The sequence below is a fragment of the Tachypleus tridentatus genome, chromosome 8 (genome assembly GCF_004210375.1).
Source record: "Tachypleus tridentatus isolate NWPU-2018 chromosome 8, ASM421037v1, whole genome shotgun sequence".
Lineage (NCBI taxonomy): Eukaryota > Metazoa > Arthropoda > Merostomata > Xiphosura > Limulidae > Tachypleus > Tachypleus tridentatus.
Genome location: NC_134832.1, coordinates 43865511 through 43889577, shown reverse-complemented (window position 1 = coordinate 43889577; position 24067 = coordinate 43865511). Strand labels below are relative to the sequence as shown.

Below are 24067 nucleotides of genomic sequence, written 5' to 3'. Positions count from 1 at the left end.
TTATAAAGCGTCGTCAATTGTGTGGCATGATCTTGTGGTGAGGGTACTTGAATCACAATGTGTATGTAGCAGGTTTGAATAGTCGTCACAAAACATGTTTGCTGTTTCAGCCGTGGGGTCGTTATAACATTACAATCAATCGTTGGTTCAAGAATAGCCCAAGAATTGGCGGTGGTTAATGTTATTAACTGCCTTCTCTCTATCATTGCAAAATTTGGACAACTAGAACAGGTAGCCCTCGTGTAGCTTTGCGCGTAATTCAGAACAAGCAAATATAACGTCTTCCAGTAGTGTCTCAGTTATTTTATTCAATTTTAAATGATTTATGGTATCTTATTTATCAAATTAAAATATATTGGAAAACGTGAAAAAAGTCGTTGTCTATGTGTGTGACAAGCAACTAGATGAAGATTAGTTGAGTCACGTAAATGCGTTTGCTGTTATCAGGTAAATTAGAATACGATCTTTAATGTGCGATTCTCTCTTATGCTCTGATTGTCATGAATAAGCTGTACATGAGGTACCAGATTTTGTGATGTGGATCAATAATAGCTAATATTAAACACTGTAGAAACCAACCCCGGCGTGAATTAAGTACGTTATGGCCATGAATATTAACTTATATTCAATAGTGGGTAGCCCACTTTCACATGTAGGGAAATATTGCAAAATCCATACAAACGAATATTCTGTAAACTTTATAAAATGGTTATACTTTTAGAAGATCGACGTGAAACAGTATTCATAAACACCAATTCTGGCAAGATGATTTCACGAAATGAAAACTTTGGTTGAAAAATCAGCTCAATTCAATTATAATAAAGTATAAGAAAGACAACAGGGACTCTTATTTTTAAATCATAAGTAAGAGGTTCGAAATACAAGAGAAACACATTAACATGAAAATGTGATTTAAGAAAACTGAGGTTTCTCTTCACCTTTATACATGTATTCGAAGGATTTTCCATGTGTGTTTTCGAGTTTGGAAAATAAAATGATCTAAAAATAACAGCTTGGAAAAGCCAAGACATTAAAGATTTAATTACAGCTTGAAATCAGGCCGCTTATTAAATAGTTTTTTTATTAAGTGAATTTTTAAAAAAGTTATTTTTTGAGTATGAAATTTAGTTACTGCATACAAATTGTGGTTAAAGTGTCCAATGAATGCTCAACAATAGGAGACAAAATTAAGTGAAACTACCTGTTTATTGAAAACCATCTACCAAACACCATTATTAATTTAAATTCCTTCGTTTAAGCTTCCAGATTGTAGCAATTATAACATTAACATCAATCACATAAGATTACGTAGATTAATACCAGATTAAAAACATTGCAATAAATCAGTGACGTTAAATAATTTACAGCGCTTTTCCTAAGTTTTTTTTTTTTAACTGTGCAATTTTAATTAAACTTCATCGTTTTGCAATACATGACGTCTTGTTGCACTTCATATTTATATATGTAGGCCCAGTAACAAATTATACAAAAAATGCAGGATGTTTTAGCAAATACGTTTATTAATGAATTCTGGAATGGAATTTTACAATACTAAGTTTGTTTTTATTTAAATATTTATCCAATCGAACCTAATTATATAGGTGAATTTTCAACTGCACAAATATTTTACAGGTGCACAATTTATGATGAACTGTACGTTAGGACGAAAATTGGAATAATTACATACATCCGTACATTTAGATAACATCTTATGACTCTTAATGCACAGTAACCCAAAACAAGTACATCTAACGTAAAAAATCGAAAATAAATAACGTAATAATTTGTTGTGAACAGATGTTACGTAACTGTGGATCATTAGGTTTGTTTGCTGGGTACAGCAAAGTTTATAACATACTAGTGATAGGTTTTGTTAACAAGTAACATCCAATATTGACTTTTTATCTATTAACAGTTAAGAAATGGTTTTGGTAGGAATGTAATACTCAAAATAATTAAACAACAATATCGTACCTTCGTTGATGTACCTAAATGAGTAACTGTCAGATCTGCAATGGCAGTATCTTTACAGAGATAATCCAAATTTTCGAAAATGAAATTTTTGTTTGATTCTAGAGTAGGCTAAGTGTTTCTGACGCGTGCTACAAGAAATATTACATGACTTTAAGACCTTTAAAATCATAGGAGGCAAATCAGTCTTTTTGTGCACTATTAAAATTCTCGTGTGTGTTTAGCGATCTATTTATGATATCTAGAACATAATATGGGAAAATAACTACAAGTTAATTTTTCTAATTCCACCATTTTCTTTAACACTTATTACATTTTGAATGTAAGGAGTAAAATTTTATTTGTGAGAGTATTATATTTTTAATACCATTGAACTAAAAACCGTCGTTGTGATACCAAAATTGCACCCCTCCTGTGGTATAGCGGTATGTATGCGGACTCGCACAGCCGAAAAAGGAGTTTCGTGGTGGGTAGAGCATAGATAATCTTTGTGTAGTTTTGTGCTTAATTACAAACAAAACTAATATTACTGTTAATTAAAAATTAATAAATATCAGCGTGTTATGAGATAAAACTTATGAACAGTAGATTAAATTACGAAAGTATATGTTATAGATGAATATTTAGCGAACCGACATTAAATCTCGATTACTTTCTTTTCACAGTCGTTGCAGTATAGATAAAAGGTCGATGGTTATACATTTACCAGTATGAATGTGCCCGGCATGGCTAGATGGTTAAGGCGTTCGACTCGTAATCTGAGGGTCACGGGTTCAAATTCTTGTCACACCGAACATGCTTGCTCTTTTAGCCGTGGGGGCGTTATAATGGTACGGTCAGTCCCACTTTTCGTTGATAAAAGAATAGCCCAAGTGTTGGCGGTGGGTGGTGATGACTAGCTGCCTTCTCTCTTGTCTTATACTGTTAAATTAGGGGTGGCTAGCGCAGATAGCCCTCGAGTAGCTTTGTGCGAAATTCAAAACAAACATACAAACCAATATGAACATTGCATTCAAATATTAGTATCAAAGTCGGCATGCATATGCAAACAATGTCCAGTAATTTTGAAACTACTTAATTCACGACAGTTGAAAATACATTATGAGCTTCATCAGAATAAAATTTTGAGTTCAATAATTTAAGAATAAATGAGGGGTATTTCTTTACGCGCAAGGCTATTCACATCTTTGATGAATTTCAACGAATTCTTGACCTTAATGTAATAGTAACAGTTATCAAATTGACTTGAAACATTTTGCACTATTAATTAATAACATTTTAAAAAATATATTTAATTTGGCTTTGTTACAGCGAATATTAGGCTATGTCTACAGTCATTAAAGCAAAGTAGGAAAAACAACACGACAATCCATAATTTCAAATTGTGTATGCATGTGTTCTTTTATATTAAATACTGCTTGATCTGTCGTTATACGTTTTGGTTATGGTAGTCAATGATAGTCATTATTCATTACTCTAAAAATATCGTAAACAAAATATAACAATTTTAAAAAATTTATGTTCTCATTTTATTGATGAAACTACACAAGAACAAGTTCTAAAATCTTACAGATAAAACTTTAGCATTTTAATTTACGGAAACACTTTACAGTATATATTTATTTATGTTTATAACCAATGTGATAAAAACGTTAGAAAACAGCTACAACAGTTGATAATATTGATTATTGATAGTAGAGGGCAGGAGTTACATTTTTACTGAACAATTATACACGAGAGACCGCCACCAGTTTGGTTAAGCTCGTATACTTGTTGCTCGAGGTTCAGTGCATCAGGTGGTTGTACAGGTAACTAAGATGGAAGAGTAGGCAGGAGCGATATTTTCTTTACAAAGGATTTTTGAATGAGGTAGGATAATTATTCAAAAGTTTTACATTTATGGTAATAATGCATAAATTAGATGAGCCAGTTTTACTGTCAAAGTAATATTGTAAGAAGTAGTTTCACAAAAAGTAAGTAGCTACAATTTTAAACTTAAAGGTATACCTGCTCTGAGAGTCGCAGCCACCACTTCTCAGTTAACTCGAAAAATATTTCTGAGCGTTGTATTTTCTATTGTTTGCTTGCGGGTTCCTTAAGTGATTCCACACAGTTTATGAACATATTGAGCTTACAGTGAAAATTAAATAGGCTTCGGTTTTCACGGGTAAAGTAAATGATAATTTGCATGACAATTACAATGAGAACAACTTGTTGATAGTGTTAATTTGATTACAGCTCCAACAATTATGCAACATACAGCATTCACAAAAGGACTCGGGACATCATTCATTTGCATATTTTGTAGAATAATTACTTTCTTTTTTATCGACAACATTTTGTTATGAAACTTGATTTAGAGTATTTGTATTCTTATTGACTCATTCATTTGTCACAAAGGTTTTATTATCAGTGTTGATAACAATTTGAACATACTCAGATTGCACTGCAATTACAATATTGTAATTCACTATTATTTTGTTTTGTAAAAGATATTGTACCTTCTTCCTGGTTACTGCAGATGCATACAATCAATGCGAGTGATATCCTTTGAAAGGTCAAATATGATATTTGAAAATTGATTTATGAAAGTACCATGAACGTTTTGGAATTTAAAAGTGGCCTGGCACGATAATAGGACTAATTTTGTTGACTTTATTTAAGCATTTCAGAAATTCTTATTTTTTGATAAAAGCTAATTTAAACCAGTGTGCAATAGGAAGGAGCTAAGTAAAAGTAGGGGATGTGTCTCATTAGACTGACACATAACCTTTATGCAGTGAATACCAAAACTTTAACTTATCTAAATGTAACAAATTTTGTTCTAGATTACCATAACTTATCTTTGTCACCCCTCCTAATTAAGTTTCTAATTTATGCTTTTCCAGTTGAAACAACAAAAACATCTATTTTGGTAGTCTACTATGTCCCTAATAATATGGTATGTTAGTCAAGTTGCTTTTAATTATTATGATTCAACAAATGCAGTTTTTTTTAAATCATCTTTTATTTTAATGGCATGTCTGTGTGGTATTCTTTAAGGAATACCAAATTGATAAAGCATACACTGAATTTATAAGTTGGATAATTTCATTGTGATTTGTTTTTACAGATTTTACATTTATTTTTTGTCACCTGAAATGTTTCAGACTTTGTTACTAAAAACATGCAGCTGTAGAAAAGCCAGTTTTACTCATAATATGTTAATGTAAGGATAAGACAATTTCAGAGGATGTATTTCATAACTGTTAGTTGCTTTTTAAATGCTCACTGAAGTTGACTTATTAACGTCCATGCTTGTGGAATTGGAGGTAAAGTTAGAAATTAGATATGAAATTGAGATTTGTTGGTAGAAAGTATATGGAGGTGATAAATGGACATTTCTATTATTTGGAGCAAATAAATAATTGTGGAGAATTTGCCATTTATTAGAGTGAATGCAGCCTATAGCAACAAGAATGTGTAAAGTGAGTTCCGGTTTTTAAAAATATGGAATGGTGACACTTAACATGGAAACTGGATAAATACTTGGTTGAGAGAGCATTGAGGTTTCAGAAAAGGACAAGTATTCATTTATTGATGAATGCTTGAAAACCTTCAGCACAGTAAAAGGAGCTAAAAAGCTAATAGGATTCTGTGACCCGTTTATATGAAGTGAATATTAGGATCAAGGTTTTTGTGACCTTGTTAACACTTTGGTGAAATGTTTTTTGGAGTAGTGTGCTTTGGGTTTGACCCTAGTTACAGGAATGATATCAGTTTGATGGAAATGCTTCACAGGTAGGCTATTAGAATGATACCTGTTTAAAAAAAACAACTACTGAAGTATGAAGAAAGATTTTAAGGATTAGACATAAAATAGCTTAGTATTTAAGAAGTGAAACACGTTAATAATGAAGTCCTAAATGTTAAAAGCAATAAGTTCTGGAAGTCAAAATCTAGAATTACTCTTCAGCAAAACAACTGATTACAGTTTTAAGGAAATAACCTTTTTTTTTTTTTTTCCTGTCATTTCACTTCCATGAAACAACAATGGCTCTTTTGGCCCATCTGTCCTATTTTCTGATGTCACCTTACTCAGAACAGCTTGTAATATGAAACATGATTTACAAGTGTCTGGAGATGTCTTATGTAAAGATTATGTTGTGTCTTATGTTGTAAAGAAATATGTCTGCATGTGAAATACCATGTATGTGTAGTTACAAACATTTGTTTTACTCTCAAATATTTTTTTATGTATTGCTAAACTTGTTTGTTACTTCAAAGTTAGCTACTTATTGTATGTAATGAACATAACATGGTAACTTGTTACAGGTATGTATTATGTATATTGTTGTATCAACATATTGCCTATAATTGTGGTTATAGGTTATAATTGTTATCTACAGTAAGTTTAACTTTTTAAGTATTTATGCATTATTCAATCAATAGAATTTATTTAAAAAACACATGTTAAGAGGTGTTGAACATTTGAATAAATTATTGAAAAAATCTATTATAATTACAGGTGTTATGACAGTTTTTTTCACTGCAGGTAACTAAGAAAATCAAATAATAAGTCTACCCAATAACATACATTTTGGAGAAGATAAAAACAACAGATAAACTATAGATGTATGAACAAGATGCTTTAACAAAATAGAACAAATATTTATACTTAAGAAAATGGTAGGTTGATGAAAATTCACAAATATCCATAAACCTATACAAGTCAACTATAATTGGTTATTTATAAAAATGAATGTTTATTGTAATTGAAATCTGTAGCAAATGATGCACATTTATTCAAGTATAGACTTGTCATAAAAAGAATCTTTTTTGTTTGACATGATCATTTAATGAATAAGAAGTATAATTAAAATGACAGAGTAGGTGTGTTTCTATTTGTTGTTAGAGAAGTGTATGATGCAATAAGAGAAAAACCTTTGAACTGTGTATGTATTAGTATTCTCAAGTTCATAGTAATTTAATTATCCATTAATTGTGAAGCACTTAATGCTTTTCATTTTTGTGTTTGTACTAAATTAGTTTAATGTGATAAATTCAATCTCAATTTATTCATGATTTTTAATGGAGAAAGATCACAATAATTTCATACTTTACTTTCTAATTTTACAGATTTGTACATGCTAAATTTCATCAGTAACATTTATATTTAAAAACTAAAATTAAATGTCTATCTTTTTAAGTCAGTAATCTGTATGTTAAACAACCAGAAGCTTTCATACAAATGGTTGTTATAGGAAAAAATAATTTTATTATTCTTGTACAATCCTTTGGTTGATGTCATAAACCAGTAAATAAGATTTGGAAGATGAAAACATAATGGTGTGTTATTGAACCTTAGTGATGTTTCAGTCATTAGATTACAAATCAAATTAAGTTTTTCATAATGTTTTTTTTGTTTTATTAATTGTTTAAAGTCATTTTGGTTCCACAAATCTTGCTTTCTGCTCTTAAATTTGTGGATCAGTCATACCTGATTGTATAAACAGGAAGTTTGCACATTGCATTAGACATATCTACTTCAATTAACCATAGAAATAGTTATCATGACCTCTTTTAAGCGTACCACCTGTGCAAGCTTCATGGTTACAACTATTTGTATGCTGTTGTCTTATCAAATTTATAACTGTTATCATTAGGAAACTCATTTTTTCATTTTTTTCAAAGCTATCATGTAATTAAATCTTGAGACTTCTCTGAAATGTAAACACACAGTAAACCCATGAGAAAGTGTAACATATTTAGTAGGAGGAGGTACCATAATGCTATACCTATGTTTTCTGTAGGAAGGGTTTCCTCAAAAAATGACCTGAGCTGTTCAGAAGAAATGTCCTACTTAACAATACTGTATCTGGGTTATCTGGATGTATGTGTGTATGCACCGACTTTAACAACTTTTATTGGTTGGCCAAGTTTTTCTTTGTACAAATGTAAAAATTGTATCTTTGAAACGGTGAGAATTACATATTCTTTTTACCAATACAATACTATCCTACATAAAACTTTGCTCAGGACATTTTGTTTTATAGAATTTTTAAGAGTTGGTTCATTCTGTTCAAAAGGGGTACACACAAAATTATTTTTTAACGGATATTAGTGCATTAACTTTGAATAACGCCCATTTAAGGCCACCCTTAATTGGCACTTGTCGCAGTAAAAGTACTTTGGGTTTTGAAAACGTTCTAGTAACTTCCATTTAATATTTTCAATTTCAGGCATTTCACGTGAGTTTAGATGAATTTTCCCTCCCTTTTTTATATATTTACTGAGAGGTGCAAGCATGCTGTTCCAAATTGATACATTACTTCTTGGTTAAAACGAATTTAAACTTTATATACGTTTTCACAGGGACATCATTCAGACTAATAAAAATTCAAGTAATCACTATCTGTTTATCATAATTACGAAGAACAATTAAAGAAGACAATTCTATCAGCATTGAAAATCGCTCCGTTGAATTTACAACTTTTCGTTCCATTTTCAGGTTTGAGACTAATTTCACTGGAAATGCGTAGTTTAATAGCATCTAGAAATAAAACAAAGTAGTCACATTGTTTAACGTTCTCTAAAGCAAAACAATATAAAGTTAAAAGTCAAATTATACCAATTTAATAGGCTTGTTAAGTTTACCTTATCTCCTTTTAATGCTATTTTTATTTGTTAAAAATATTTCCATTCTTAAGTTATTAATCGAGGACTAAATATACATTCTAAAAATGTTCTATCTGACCCATTAAATCCTCGAGTAAAGGTTACATGCATTTTAAAAATCTAGTTTGTAAGTTCTATCTCCAAGGTCAAGATCTGATCTACGTGTACATCTGTATTTGTTTCAGTTTACGTTTCAAGTGTATTTTGCTCGGAACGTAGTTATTTACCACTTAAAGAATTACTGCGTTGAATATTTTCTGACGGTATATATTTGCGTCTAAAATTAATATGTTCTCTGCTTAATATGTTCGCCATAGCACATCGTCTTTTATTGCTACAAGTTTTACACGTATATTTTCAACTTCGAACGTAAGAATCTGAATGATTCCCAAATTCAGTGCCGCAGATTTTTTTGCAGTTATTAAGTAAACTTTATTCACCGATGTAAGTATGTTATCAGTTTAGTAAAATTTTAAATTCTGATTTATTTTCTCATTTATACACTTTGTAATAGTGATACTGCCTGTCTTAGGGAGGTGCCATTAGGCCTGCCATATACAGGCTTGTTTACATGAGCCGCGAGCTGAAAAATTTGGGAAGTACTGATACAGGTGAACGTGATGCTTTACCAATTGGCAATATCTACACGTATTTACAGGCATGTTAGGGTTAACATTAGGGTACAATTGCAGAGAATCATTTTTCTTTGACGACTAAAATATAATGTCGCTAATGTGAATAGGTCTTTGCTTTTGTTATTTTCTGTCTTCATTGCCATTTTAAACTTAAAACTTTTATTCATTTGAAAAGTTACTCAGTTGTACTTTCCAAAAATATTATTGCAATACTCTGGTGTTATTGTTCCGACAACTTGAACAGGACCTAGTGAGGCCTTTGTTGCATTTCATGTAGGAAAGTTCGTTTGCTTTTGTTTTGAGTTGCTAGCTTCTCTGTAGCCAGCGGGTAAGCATAACAAATTGGGAAGATTGTACTCTTAGCATACTTAGAGGCCCAGCATGGCCACGTGGTTAAGGTTCTCGACTCGTAATCTTAGGGTCGCAGGTTTGAATTCCCGTCTTACCAAACATGCTCGCCCTTTCAGCCGTGGGGACGTTATAATGTGACGGTCAATCCCCCTATTCGTTGGTAAAAGAGTAGCCCAAGAATTGGCGCTGGGTGGTCATGAGTAGCTGTCCTCCCTCTGGTCTTACGCTGCAAAATTAGGAACGGCTAGTGCAGATAGCCCTCGTACAGCTTTGCGCGAAATTAAAAACAAACAAGCATACTTAGACACATTAAGTTCCCCATCACACCAAATATACCCACTCTTTCAGCTGTGGGGGGCGTTACAAGTGACGGTCAATCCCACTATTCGTTGGTAAAAGAGTAGTCCAAAAGTTGGCGGTGGGTGATGATAACTAGCTGCTCTCCTTCTAGTCTTACACTGCTGAATTAGGGATGGCTAGCGCAGATGGCCCTCGAGTAGCTTTGCGCGAAATTCAAAAACCAAACCTTAAGTATCGAAGATTTCCTGATATAGTTCCAATTGATCAGTACCCTTGATGGTCAGTGCGAGAAAGTTTTTACCAGTTGAAGTCTTTTCGATTATAATTGCATCAATAATTAGCCAGTTAGGCTCGTGGTAACTCAAAATATTTGCACGGATGTGAGGACTATCAAGCAACAATCTGTTGTAAAACAATAGTTAGTTATTTCATTATTTGTCAAGCAAAACAGTCACAAAATTGATCGCTACGTGAAAGGAGGCCAGCAAAATGGATCTGGGATGAAGACCTGTGGTTTTATGATTCTCCTTGTTCCCAATCTGGTCGACTACGTTCTGTTTATTATACATAGCGTATCTAACTTATAGTCTGTGCTAAAACATTATATGCTTGAATTAAAGCTCTGCGCGTATTTCGGTAAACCCGGTATTTGTCTCTACTTCTAGAATTGATACCCTACCACAGAATACATCCTGAGACGAAGTTAGATTTTAATTACTCTACACATATGTACCCTGACATCATCATTATTTATTAATATAAAAGTTATCAATGTTTGAGTTCAGACTTATGTTTTTATATTTGTGGAGAAGTAGATTGTATGTATATATGTATTTTCATTAAAGATTGTGGTTTATTTGTTGGATTTGTTCTTTATTTTACATATAGACTTACATAATTACTTTAACATTCCATTACATCAACAACAGTACGTGTTTTTTTGCTTTTGTTAGCTAAAATAAATGTGTAACGTATGAAGCTCCATTGATTGACCGATCTGATCTTACATTACTTGGTATAGTTGTCAACTGATCGTCATACGGTTTTGTTACGTAGTGTAAGATTGTATATTTTCCTTTTCGAATTTCACCTTTAATCAACCTTATATTTAATGATCGAAGTTCGTGTCTGTTCTTTTCTTTGCAATTTTACAATTGAAGGTGTACTGGTAGTGTCTTCTGTTAAAACTCTGTAACCTACAACCAGTGTTACAGATCGTTAGTCAAACGGATGTTTTGTTTATCTTTAGTTTCTTCCTCGTCGTTCTCCACTCCCAAGAATAATTCCATCTTAGAATGTAGAATATCTCTCTATTAAGTTGAAAAGGTTATATAAACTTAATATATACTTAGTTCTCTTTGTGTTTGCGAATTTTGGTATTTTTTTCTGTAATGCACTTGTTTTGGAACCAACTGGCACAGTTGCACTTAACTTACTCGGTGTAGTTTATTTTGAATTTCGCGCAAAGCTACTCGAGGGCTATCTGCGCTAGCCGTCCCTAATTTAGCAGTGTAAGACTAGAGGAAAGGCAGCTAGTTATAACCATCCACCGCCAACTCATGGGCTACTCTTTTACCAATGTATAATGGGATTGACCGTCACATTATAACGCCCCCACGGCTGAAAAGGGCGAGCATGTATGTTGTGACGGGGATTCGAACCCGCGACCTTCAGATTATGAGTAGAGTGTGTTTTCTTATAGCAAAGCCACATCGGTCTATCTGCTGAGCCCACCGAGGGGAATCGAACCCCTGATTTTGGGTTGTAAATCCGTAGACATACCGCTGTACTAGCGGGGGGCTTAGAGTGTCTTAACCACTTGGCTATGCCGGGCCAACTTGCTTGTAAAAATAAACTTATACTGCTGTGTTAATTTTATAGTTTCATTTACTGATGAACAAAACTATTACTTCAGACTTTACTCAACTTTCATGGAAATAGCACCATATTGAAAACAAAAAACAATGTCCAGTAGATCAGATTGGTTTGTGATGTTAGAAACTAGAATCAGTTTGGTTGTCTATTTATTCTGTGGAATAACTGGAGCCAAAGTATAAATGGCATTATTACTTAAAACCGGGAATTTGATACTACTTGTTGTGTTTTATATATTTCTTTCAGTTAATACGAGTTTGATTCCTCATAATTTTTTTCGCTGTCTTAATAGTTGGAAGGTTCTTTTGGTAAAAAAGAGAATTGCAAAGTTTCGTTCGTCGAATGATAACAGAAGTGTTTTGTTTCTTCCATAATTTGTATTGTGTAGAAGTTTCAGAATTTGATATTATTAACGATAGGCTTAACATCACAAATGAACAAAATCAAAACGAGTTCCACTTATGCCATAAACAGTCGAAATTTACAGTACCGAATTAACTAGGCAGCCAACATAAAAAGACAAACAGATTAACAACTCATTCAATCAAGAATTGAATAATCAACTGTAACAAGCTCATTCAATATACTCTAGGCTTACTCGCACTTATATTGCTAACTGTACTAAATCTCTGAAGAAAATCCAAGACGTCAAACCACGTACTTATCACGTGACGTCAAACGTCACACTAGCCAAACAACCATAAAAATAATATAGCACACAACACTGCCCCATCACTGGATTGTGAAATTAAATGAGCCTTTTGCACAAGTAAAATAATGAAACATCAAAATTGATTTTCCATAATAAACAATAAAGTACCTTAACAGCTAAAAACAATAATATTCACTAACATAGACTTTACAAAAATTAAATTATAAATTGTGTGAAACAAAGTTCAATCAAAGTAGCATTTCTTTACTTATTTACTATCTATAAATTGTCCAGCCATGATAGTTTCATTTGTTTATTTTCCGTCTTCTCACTGGTAGGTTAGATAATCGAGATAGTTCACTGGATGTTCAATCATGATGATACATTGAAAGTGATGTTTTTTGGTGTGTGTGTGTGCGTTTTTCTTATAGCAAAGCTATGTCAGACTATCTGCTGTGTCCACTGAGGTGAATTGAAACCCTGTTTTTAGCATTGCAAATCTGTAGACTTACCACTGCACCAGTGGAAGACTCTTATCAGGAATCTCAGGTGCTTCAACTGGTAGGCGTACTTCTTACACAGTCTTAATTGATGCCATCCAGTTGGCCTTTCTCCCACTAATAGATTTCCAATTATGATCATGGTGGATGACCTCGAGCTTCTGGATTCTATAAGCAACATTGGTGACACTTTTGATTGCAGCATAAGATCCTTCCCAGTATCTATTTAATATTGGAAGTACTCCTCTATTCAGCACAAATTGTACAGCAGTGTATTTTATCAGCATGATGAAATTCAGTCTCACATGTTTACGTGATAGCAACTTTCCATCCCTTACGAGCCTCTCGGTGTGGATTCCTCTACAGGGTGAGGGAACCTCCCAGAAAAGGTTCCATTCTTTCATTTACCTCCCCTGGGTTCTAAACATCCACCCACGCGTTTGCTGTGCGTGGTGACCAGGGAAGGGGAGGAGAGGATCCTGATGGTTGAGGGGTCCAACCCTAACACACCACTTTGGCCTTGAATTCCTATAGACGGACAGCCTTTGGGTGGTCCCTAGGGTCAATTGGCTGGTCCACTTCGGTCTAGGATCAACCAACTACCAGTGTTGAATGTTCTCAACAGGTGTTGTGCCCATTGTAGCTGATCCTGGTGTTTGGTATAGGGCTCACAAAACCCTGGTGTTGTTGCAGTATCCTTGTTTGCATTGTAGTGCATCCTTTCGTGTTGGAGTCAGTGGCGACCGAACATTTTTTTTATTATGGATCCTCCAAATAAAAACTTAAATAAAATAGTGAAAAACAGTCCATAGGTAAACGACCACGTCTTGAAGATTCTGAGCAGCAATCCTCAACATCTGTACCTCATTTTCCCAAATTACATTTTCTTTCAGACAAACCTTTAGAGCACATGTCTCCCTTTTTCATTCAGAAGAGACTAGAGGGACTTACTGACTCTCCAAAGTCAGTCAGAAAGCTTTGTCCTGGTAACATTGGTGGAAACATCCACATCTCAACACAGTGAACTCCTCTTGCATTCAAAGGCAATTGGAGAAATACATATTGAGGTTACATCTCATGCTACTTTGAATTCATCACGAGGAGTTATTGTTGAGAGGGATTTAAAGAACATCCCCAGGTCAGAGATTCTCACTGGTTTCTCCACCCAAGGAGTTTCTGCAGTGAGGTGTACCTTCACTCACAAAGATGGAATAATGATACCGACCAATGTCTTCATTCTAACATTTACATCACTGCATTCACCTGCCACCATCGAGGCAGGTTATCTTAATTTTAAAGTATGGCCATACATTCCAAACCCTCTCAAATGTTTCCAGCGTTAGCAGTTCGGTCACTCGAAGACTTCATGTCATGGTTCCTTGACATGTGCTTGTTCCAGTGGCAAGGACCACGATGCTTGTGAGTGTGAATCAGACCCTCATTGCGTCAACTGCAATGACTCTCACCCATCCTACTTTCATTCTTACCCTAAATGGTTGGAAGAAAAAGAGGTGTGGTGTTTGAAGACAATTCAAAACATTACTTACCCTGAGGCTCGAACGTTGCTGTCCACCACTTCATCTTGGACATATGCTGTGGACTTCCTTCCACTACTACAGTGGAAGTGCCAATGGATCTCTGTACCTAAAAAAAATCGTTTTCAAACCAAATGAAAAGTTTTTTGACCTCCATACTTAAAAAAATTGATGAATCAATGCCAACACCCATCTCTGTCTCTAACATACATTCCAGAAAACCCCAAGATTCACTTCCTTTGGTTCCTCGGGTATATCTTTTCCCGCCCCAAGATGCAGAATAATCCTTCATTTACATCCTCAGTTGCTGAAATCCTCTTCCAACAATAGAGATCTACCAAATCGACCCAGGGCAGGACCCATGAAGGTCCACAGACCTCTCTCGAATAAAGACAATAAAGAAAAAAGATGCAGTTGTAAATAGAAGGGATTTCCACCCAATTCGCCTACACACAAATAAAAATGGCAATGTTGATGCAATGGAACTGTCGAGGTTTACGTTCTAATCTGGATGACATCAGAGCACTGATTGCTTCCTCCCATCCTGTATGTCTTTTCTGGCAGGAATCATTTCTGAAACCTGTCGATACAGTCACCTTTTGGCAGTTTTCTTTGTACAGAAATAACAGGCTGTGCTATGGACAAGTACATGGAGGGTTGGCACTGTTGGTTAATCAGCATGTATTCACCCTGTCTTTGCCACTCGACACACCCTTGGAGGCCATAATCATCCGATTTTCTTTGGGTCATACCATCGCTGTTTGTTCCACCTGTTCCCTGGAGAGACCTATGATCAATCAGCCCTTGATACTCATCGAACAGTTGCTGTCTCCATTTTTAATCCTGGGGGGACTTTTAATGGACATCATCCTCTCTGGAGAAGTGCTGATATTGATAGGAGGGGTTACTCTGTAGAGCATATGCTTTCTGATCACAACCTTTCTCATTTCAATAGTGGTTCTTATATTTATTTTCATGTACCTAGTTAGTCATTTACTGCTATTGATCTCTGTTTGCTCCCCTTCACTATTCTCTCACTTTTTATGGAGGGTTGACAATAACCCATGAGGCAGTGATAATTTTCCTATAAGTTTGAGAGGCACGAGCCGTGGTCGATGCCACCCGACCCTCGTGCCCCGATGGAAGCTGGATCAAGCAAATTGGCTCTCTTTCACTGCTCTTGCAGAATATAATCCTGTCATCAATAGACGACTGTGTGGCAGAAGTAACTAACTGTATTATACAAGCAGCTGCTCAATGTATTCCTAAAACCTTGATACGTTTTCCATGATATTCTCATCTGTGGTGGAATCCTGCCTGCCACATGGCACAGCAAGCTCAAAAATGGGCCTCGGATACCTTTTGCAGGTATCCCACACTTAAACTGCATTGCTTTCCAGCAGGCCCATGTATATATGCTCAGTAGGTAAGATGTCAAACTCAGAAGGACTCTTTGGATTAAGTTCACAACCAACATATCTATATCTTCTATCACCAGTTCCAAAGTCATATGGGACAAGATTCGAAAGGTCAGCGGGCAATATAATTCTGTCCCTCTCTTGATCTTGCTCTCTGATGACCAAGAAGTAGCTGATACGGGGAGCATCGCCGATACGTACTCTAGGTGAAGCTTTTGCCAGGTATCTAGCCTTCTGCTTCATCCTCCACCTTCTTAGCCATCAAAACTCGGGCTGAGCGATCACCTCTTTTGAGCTGATTGCCTCTGACTATAATTGTCCCCTTACACTGGTGGAATTTAAACTGGCTCTTCATTGCCTGGAAGTGCATCAGTCGGACCTGATGATGTACACGACGAAATGCTTCGCCATCTATCTCCTGCTTCTCTTGCTATTCTTCTGATTGTTTTTAACTTGATCTGGCAGGAGAATGGTTTTCCTTATGCTTGGCACCAGGCTATTGTCCTACTTTTCTCTAAGCCTGGGAAGGATCCCAAAATTCCTTCAATGTACCATCCAATATCTTTAACGAGCTGTCTGTATAAGACCTGAGAGAAGATGGTTAATGTTCGTCTTGTTTGGTTCCTCGAATCAAACAACCTTCTCTCGTCCATCCAGCGTGGGTTCTGACGACAGCGCCCTTCTTTGGACAATCAAATTCGACTTGAAATGTCAATCAGAGAAGCTTTTCTCAAACGACAACATCTTGTATCAATATTCTTTGGTATTGAGAAGGCTTGTGATATAACATGGAGGTATGGCATTTTGCGAGATCTCCATGTATGTTGGTTTCGTGGTCATTTGTCCATTTTTATTAAAAACGTTTTAAAGGACAGACGATTTCAAGTTTGTGTGGGTTCGACACTTTCCCGTTCTTTTCTATACGAACTTGGAATACTTTAGGGCTGTGTTTTGAGTGTCACACTTTTCAGTATAAAGATTAATGCCATTACTGGACAACTATTTCTTACTGTTGCAAACGATTTCTACGTCGACACTTTTCACACCTCATGTCAGTTGTCGAACATAAGGTATATTGAGCGGCAGCTACAGACTGCCCTCAGTCGTTTACTGAAGTGGACCACAGCAAACGGTTTTAACTTCTTTCTTTCTAAAACCGTTTGCATGCACTTTTGCCGCCAACGGGGTATTCACCCTGATCCTGAACTTCGTATCGGTGAAGTTTCGCTGCCAGTTGTCCCTGAGACCAAGTTCTTGGGGCTTATCTTTGACCGTAAGCTGACCTTTACACCACACATCAAGCAGCTACGAATCAAATGCCCAAGAGCACCGAACATTCTCCGTGTCCTCTCCACCACCAGTTGGGGAGCGGATCGATGTTCTGTGCTAAAGATACATCGTGCTTTTATTCGATCGAAACTGGACTTTGGATCACTGGTCTATTGCTCTGCCAGGTCTTCAACCTTGAAGTTGCTGGACTCCATTCATCATCAAGAACTTCAGCTCTACACTGGGACTTTCCACATTTTCCCAGTTCAGAGTTTACACAGTCTCATGAACCTCCTCTATACTTCCGCCGTTTGTAACTGTCTTCACTATATGCTTCAAACCTTTGTTTCTTACCAGAGCATCCCATTTAGGGTTGCGTTTTCCTTTCTCAGTGGGCCATACTTTTTCAGAACAGACGATCTGCCATTGCTCCTTTTGGCCTTCATATCCAGGTGCAGTTGAATGAATTGAGTCTGTTCTTGGATAACATTGGTGTAGCTACTGGTCATCCATCCCATCATGGCTTCTTACAGTCCCCAAATGTGACCTAGTTGTAAGTCGTATGAGAAAAGCAGATACTCCTGTTTGAAAATGCTGTCTATTATTTGCTGAGCATTTTTCGAACCATTCTTCCATTCCTATTTACACAGATGGTTCGAAATCATGTGACTGTGTGAGCTCTGCCATGGGTTGTTGTGGTTCGGTGGTTGCACGCAGAATCCCCTCTACAGCTTCTGTGTTCACTGCTGAACTGTATGCCTTGTCTCTTGCCCTGGATCACACAGAAACTAAGCAGTACTCAAATTGCACTATTTGTACTGACTCGCTTAGTTCTCTGCTGGCCCTGGAATCACTTCACGTTATTTCTCACTTTGTTCTCGTCGATATTCAAAACCAACTGGTACATTTCTCTTTAACATCTACTTCTATCCAGTTTTTCTGGATACTAGGCCACGTTGGTATTCGCGGGAACGGGTTCGCGGACACCGCAGCGAAATCTGAAACTCTCTATTGGACGTTGGCCGTCTTGCTTCCGTAAGGATTGGAAGGAAGTTGTTCTAACTAGACTACGCATTTGTCAAAGTTTTTAACTCATCGTTTTCTCTTGTCTAGGACAAATGCACCAGTGTGTTATCTGTGTGATACTCAGGTCACAATAAGCCACATTTTACTGTAATGCCGTCGTTACGACTCTGAACGACGACACCATTTTAAAAATGTTTTGTCCCAAGTTTATCCGTAATGTTAGTGTTATTGGAGATGGTGACACAGTTCATCTTAGTTGTTTAAATGCTAGTAATCTTACTGATGCTATTGAAGTTTTTTATTTTATACTTTTGAGAATCAAAGTACATCTAGTTCGATTTGAAATAAGAGAATAGCGGTAACGTCACGTAACTCGAAAGGTGAACTTCAGGTATCTAACGCTGATGTTTGAACTATCTGTTAATCATTCTGGCACGAGTTATAATAATTAAAATTTCGCTACAAGTTTTTTAAAACTTGTACTAATTTATTTTCTGAAAACGGCCATAACTTCAAATACTTCGAACTAGTACTGGAAAAGCCAACTTCAGGTGACTAACGGTGGCTTTTGAACTTACCTGTTAGTCTTTCTGGCGAGTTATGACAATTACAATTATGCTACAGAAAGTCCTTTGCAACTTGTATTACTGTATTTTTTTCTCTTACCGCTGTAGGATAGATGTAAAAATTGGTTTTAATGCTATTTATGTTTTTGATTAAAAAATTAAACCTTGTTTTATTTTAGTGATGTCGAGAAAACTTACTTGTAGAGAAATATATACACAAAAATGGCTTGTTTGGGTTGAGAAAATATTTTACATAGAAGAGCGAACAACGCTTTGACCTTCTTCGATCATCGTCAGGTTCACAAAGAAAGAAAGAGGTAACTGATCGGAAGCTGACCTCATGTTTGGAAGGGGTTGTGTAACTGAGTGTCGGAATGTAGAGGGCGGTGTTAGATGTTTGAATATATAATTTTATATTACTTATTTTATTATATTTAATATAGGTATAAAGGCGTTCCTTTATATTGGTTTATTTTGGGTTTAAGTTGTTCTATAAGTAAGGCTTCTTTAATTTTGCGTTTGTTTGTTTCTTCATTTGGTATTTGAGTGCATTTAACACAGCATTACATCCACCACTATACTGGTACAGATATGTAGATGACACGGTTGCGGGATTCAGATCTACAGAATACACACTTATTTTTTTCAATCACATTAATTCTATACATCCCAACATTAACTTCACATGTGAACAGGAAGAAAGCAATCAAATATCATTTCTTAACCTCAAAATTACAAGAACCGACACACAATTTAAAACCGAAATCCACCGAAAAATAACCCATACTGGACTATACATTCCTTGAGACTCAGCACATGAAACAAAACAAAAACTCAACATGCTAAGAAACCAAATAAACACAGCCATAAAACTATGCTCACCAGATAAAATTAACGATGAATTAGACAAAATAAAACAATACTTCATCAACATCAATAAGTTTCCTCCACAAACCGTAGAAAACATTATACGCACACACCTAGACAGAAAGCAAAATCAACTGACAAAAGTAAATATATCCAACGATTTAAAATTTACAAAACCCTATACTGCTACATACCACATATTTCTAACATTTGGCAAAAACTAGTAACAAAATATGGCATTCCAGTTAATACCAAATTTATTCAAAAACCAGGCACAAAACTGAGGTCTATACTATGTTAAAACTACACTGACAAACACAACACCAACATTATTTATAAAATACAATGTGATAACTGCCTCAACTTCTATATTGGAGAAACAAGTAGAAAAATGGAAACCAGATTCAAAGAACATAAAAAGTCACCTTCACACGTTTTCGAACACTGCAAGTCAAATAAATACAACATAACCACAGAAAACACACAAATACTAAATAAAGAAACAAACATAAACAAACGCAAAATTAAAGAAGCCTTGCTTATACAACAACTTAAACCCAAAATAAACCGATATAAAGGAACGCCTTTATACCTATATTAAATATAATAAAATAAATAATATAAAATTATATATTCAAACATCTAACATCGCCCTCTACATTCCGACACTCATTTACACAACACCTTCCAAACAGGTGGTCAGCTTCCGGTCAGTTACCTCTTTCTTTCTTTGTGAACCTGACGATGACCGAAGAAGGTCGAAACGTTGTTCGCTCTTCTACATAAAATATTTTCTCAACCCAAACGAGCCGTTTTTGCATATATATATATATATATATATATTTCTTGTTTTATTTTACTTTAATTTTAACTTTTTACCGGATGTTTGGCGCAAATAGCCTAGTTGCTTTGCGCCATAAAACACCAAACCAACCAACCCTCACGAGCTCATTTAAGTTTTTCGCAGGCAAAGTCATTAGTGGTGTACTTTAGTAACTGTTTAGTTTGTGTAGACTGTTAAGTGATGATACTCGAGTTACTGTCTCCTCTGTTTATTATCATCTGTTGCTTCCTCAGTTCTAAAGTTGTTTTTTACTTCTTCCTTTAGAAGAAATAATTATTCCCACAATGATTTGTTTCTAATTGTAGGCAATTTTTTCTTTTAAATTACAGCCGGAACACCTAATGTCATATTTATTTTTTTATTCTGAGTAACAATCGTATAATTTCTCATTTAAAATTTTCTTGTTTTCTATCAGAGGGAATTTGTTTTCACACTATTCGACCTTATGAACTCGTAATTTCTGGGTGGTATTTTTAGTTGTTTACTTGCAGTTCTTGAACTGATCTTACTTCTATTATCAACTAGTTTTCTTTAAAGATGAACATTTACTTTTTAGCCTAATTCGCGTATTTTTATCTACAATGGCATCGAACCCGTTCTTTCACACTGTGACTGTGTAAGATAATTGGACAAGCTTTTCCACATTTTCATAAAGGTATGTTTCTTCACTTCTAGTCTGATCCTAATTTTTGATTTTTGGTGCAACTCTGCAACTATGATGGTGGTACGGCTCGCAGAACAACAGATTCATTTTATCAAATCTTTTAAACGTGCAGGAAGTTGAATTGCTTGCCGTTTAATGGTATATCCATTCACTGTGAAATGTATTTCAAACTGTATCTAATATGCCTCTTAAGATGCTTTTAAATTTCAAAATCTTTTGGTATCTCAATTGGACACCAAATTGAACTGTTCTATTAAATTCCGTAAGTTTGAGTTAATGGTGTAGCTGGAATAGTCCAGGAAGCTCACGTGATTGGAGATAGCATTGCCTATGTTATATATAATGATCTTTAGAGTTTGAATAAATGCAGAGGGAGGTTTTATCCTTCAATTTGTCCATTCAGTTTCTATTCTGGTAATGATATTTTTAATGTAATGACGTTGTTGTAAACCTTTCATTCATTTCTTGTGGCTTCTGTTATCTTGTTTGTTATATTTTTATATTTCATTCATTTATTTGGTAATTCGTTGATTTTGTCAAGATAATCTCTCTGTACGTCTGTATTGTTTTTTCTTAATCAACTTCAACCTGTACATTCTTCGATTAAACTGATTTTTCTTCGTAATTGGTTGTATAAATGTTATCTTGATTCTTGTAGTTCCTCTTTTAACTACCCGTCCCCCGCTAAGACATCGGTAACTCTTTGGATTTACAATGCTAAAATCAGGGGTTTGATTTCAATCAGTGAACACAGCAGATGGCCTGATGTGGCTTTGTTATGAGAAAAAGTTTCAACTACCCATCTTTTTTTTTTCTTTAACCTTCTGTCTTTTTCTTCATTTTATCTTTAATATTTTTGGAATGTTCTTCTTGACTTTCTTTGGAATTTGTCTTTTTTCTTTCAGTGTTTCATAATTTCAAGCACATTTTCGATCTCGTTTTGAGCACATGTGCCATCTTGAAATTGTTCTCGAATTTTTAATAAAATAACTCCACTCGTGACATTCGTGTTTTACGTTTTCTAGCCTGGTAGTTAGAGCGATCGACTCGCAGTCTGTGGGTCGTAAGTTCGAATTCCCGTCGTACCAAACATGATCGCCCTACCAGCCGGGTGGACGTTATAACGTTTCGGTCAGTCCCACTGTTCGTTGGTAAAAGAGAGACCCAAGTGTTGGTGGTGGGTGGTGTTGAATAGCTGTATTCTTTGTAGTCTATCACTGCTAATTTAGGGACGGTAGCGCAGATAGTCTTCGAGTACCTTTGCGCGAAACTCAAACCAAACTCATGTTTTATTTCGTTGGGCGGTTTCTTTTAGATTATTTAGCAAAAAGAATAACGATTAATGACAATAAAAATATTTAATTTTTTAACCACGAGTTCTAATGTTTGTTTCACTGTTTTACGTAAATAGCGATAGGCCTATCTTCACAAGTAACATTTAAATAGAAATTCAACTTGCACATTTTGCATCTCTTGTACATGTTCAGAAACATAATATCAATATTTATATCACTGTACTAACTGGTTAACCATCAACATACTGATTAAATCATGCACTGATTACCAGTAGAATTACCAGTAGACTCGCTCAGTCAACAACATAATAATTTACTCGAACGGAAAAAAAAATCTAGACGTTTAGAGATGCGTTCATCATATAACCTTAAACTTCCTCTTGGTCAAACAATATAGAAAGTCGAAACTGAAAAACAAGCAGCCAATAGGGCCACAGCAACATGATTCAAGTAATTGTAGAAATTGTTTTCTTTGTCTCAATGTACTTCAGTTTTTATAACCTACTCACTCACTAGATAACTACATTTATATTAATATATTCTGTGCTTTTACAACGACGAACTAGAGAAGTTTCTATCATCGTACGAGATTTTTTGTTGGTAATCAATTCGTATTATGAATGTGATTGTGAGAAACATTGTTGAGAAACATGAATGGGGGGAATAAAGCGTTAATGCCGTTTCTGCGATCTAACAGATAGAAAGTTTTCCAAGCAAAGATGTTACTTAGTTATGCGCAGTTTATTATGGCCCATATTAAGTGAATGTAGTTAACATGTACGGTAATAGTAGATTGTTGGCAAACCACAAGCATCAATCACCCACAGAAAGAACCGTGTGAATATTTTGTCGCTAGCCTTGTGGCCAATCGTTCAATTTAAATTGTCATTATTGTGATCTCTTATCGTTTAGTTTCAGCTGAAGGCGTGAAGTCATCGGGTGGTTAGGGCGTTTGGCTTGCAATCTGAGGGTCACAGGTACGAATCTCCGCCCTTCCAAAAGTACTAACCATTTGAGTTGCAGGGGCGTTATAAGTTTTAGGTCAATCCACTATTCAAGAGTTTGGGGTAAGTAGTGATGACTAGTTGCCTTCCCTCCAGTCTTTCATTACTACATTAGGGACTGCTAGCGCAGATAGCTGTCGTGTAGCTTTGCGCAAAATTCAAAGTCAGAAAAATTCAGATAAAAGATATTGACTTTGTAGTTAGCAAGCCTAGTCTGTGAACTCGAGATTCGTGATTCGTAACCTGTTTCATATTTGCTCATAAGAGGGTCATAAGTATTGGCGGTGGGTGGTTCTTTTCATTTTAAAATTAGGTTAATAAACTTGAATTTAACTTGGAAGACCGATGTATGTTCAATTTGATGTCGCATTCAGTGCCGATATCACGTTTTGCTTTGGTAACATTGGAATTCTAAACAATATTACTCCGAATAGTAGAAATCGCAAAAGACATGTTTATTAAGCGCTGCTTGTTCACTTGGCTTGTATCAATCTTCGTTGATTTTTCTGACCTCGTGCTACGCGCGCGATTTGTAACGGAAGTTACATAATATCCTGTTAGTTGGTTTGCGCAGTCTTTCGATTGATAGCACAGGAAATAGTAACCACTGTTTGTTTCGCTGCACGTACTTGTTCTTA

General features: G+C 35.3%; 1 protein-coding gene across 1 annotated transcript in view; it reads left to right on the top strand.

Moving 5' to 3' along the window:
* The first annotated feature begins 3612 nt into the window (after positions 1–3612).
* Positions 3613–24067, top strand: part of LOC143222307 (uncharacterized) — a 188539-nt gene continuing 168084 nt past the window's right edge. Inside the window, 1 exon segment of the mRNA XM_076448661.1 lies at positions 3613–3840. The gene's annotated coding sequence lies outside the window, so the exon portion shown is untranslated.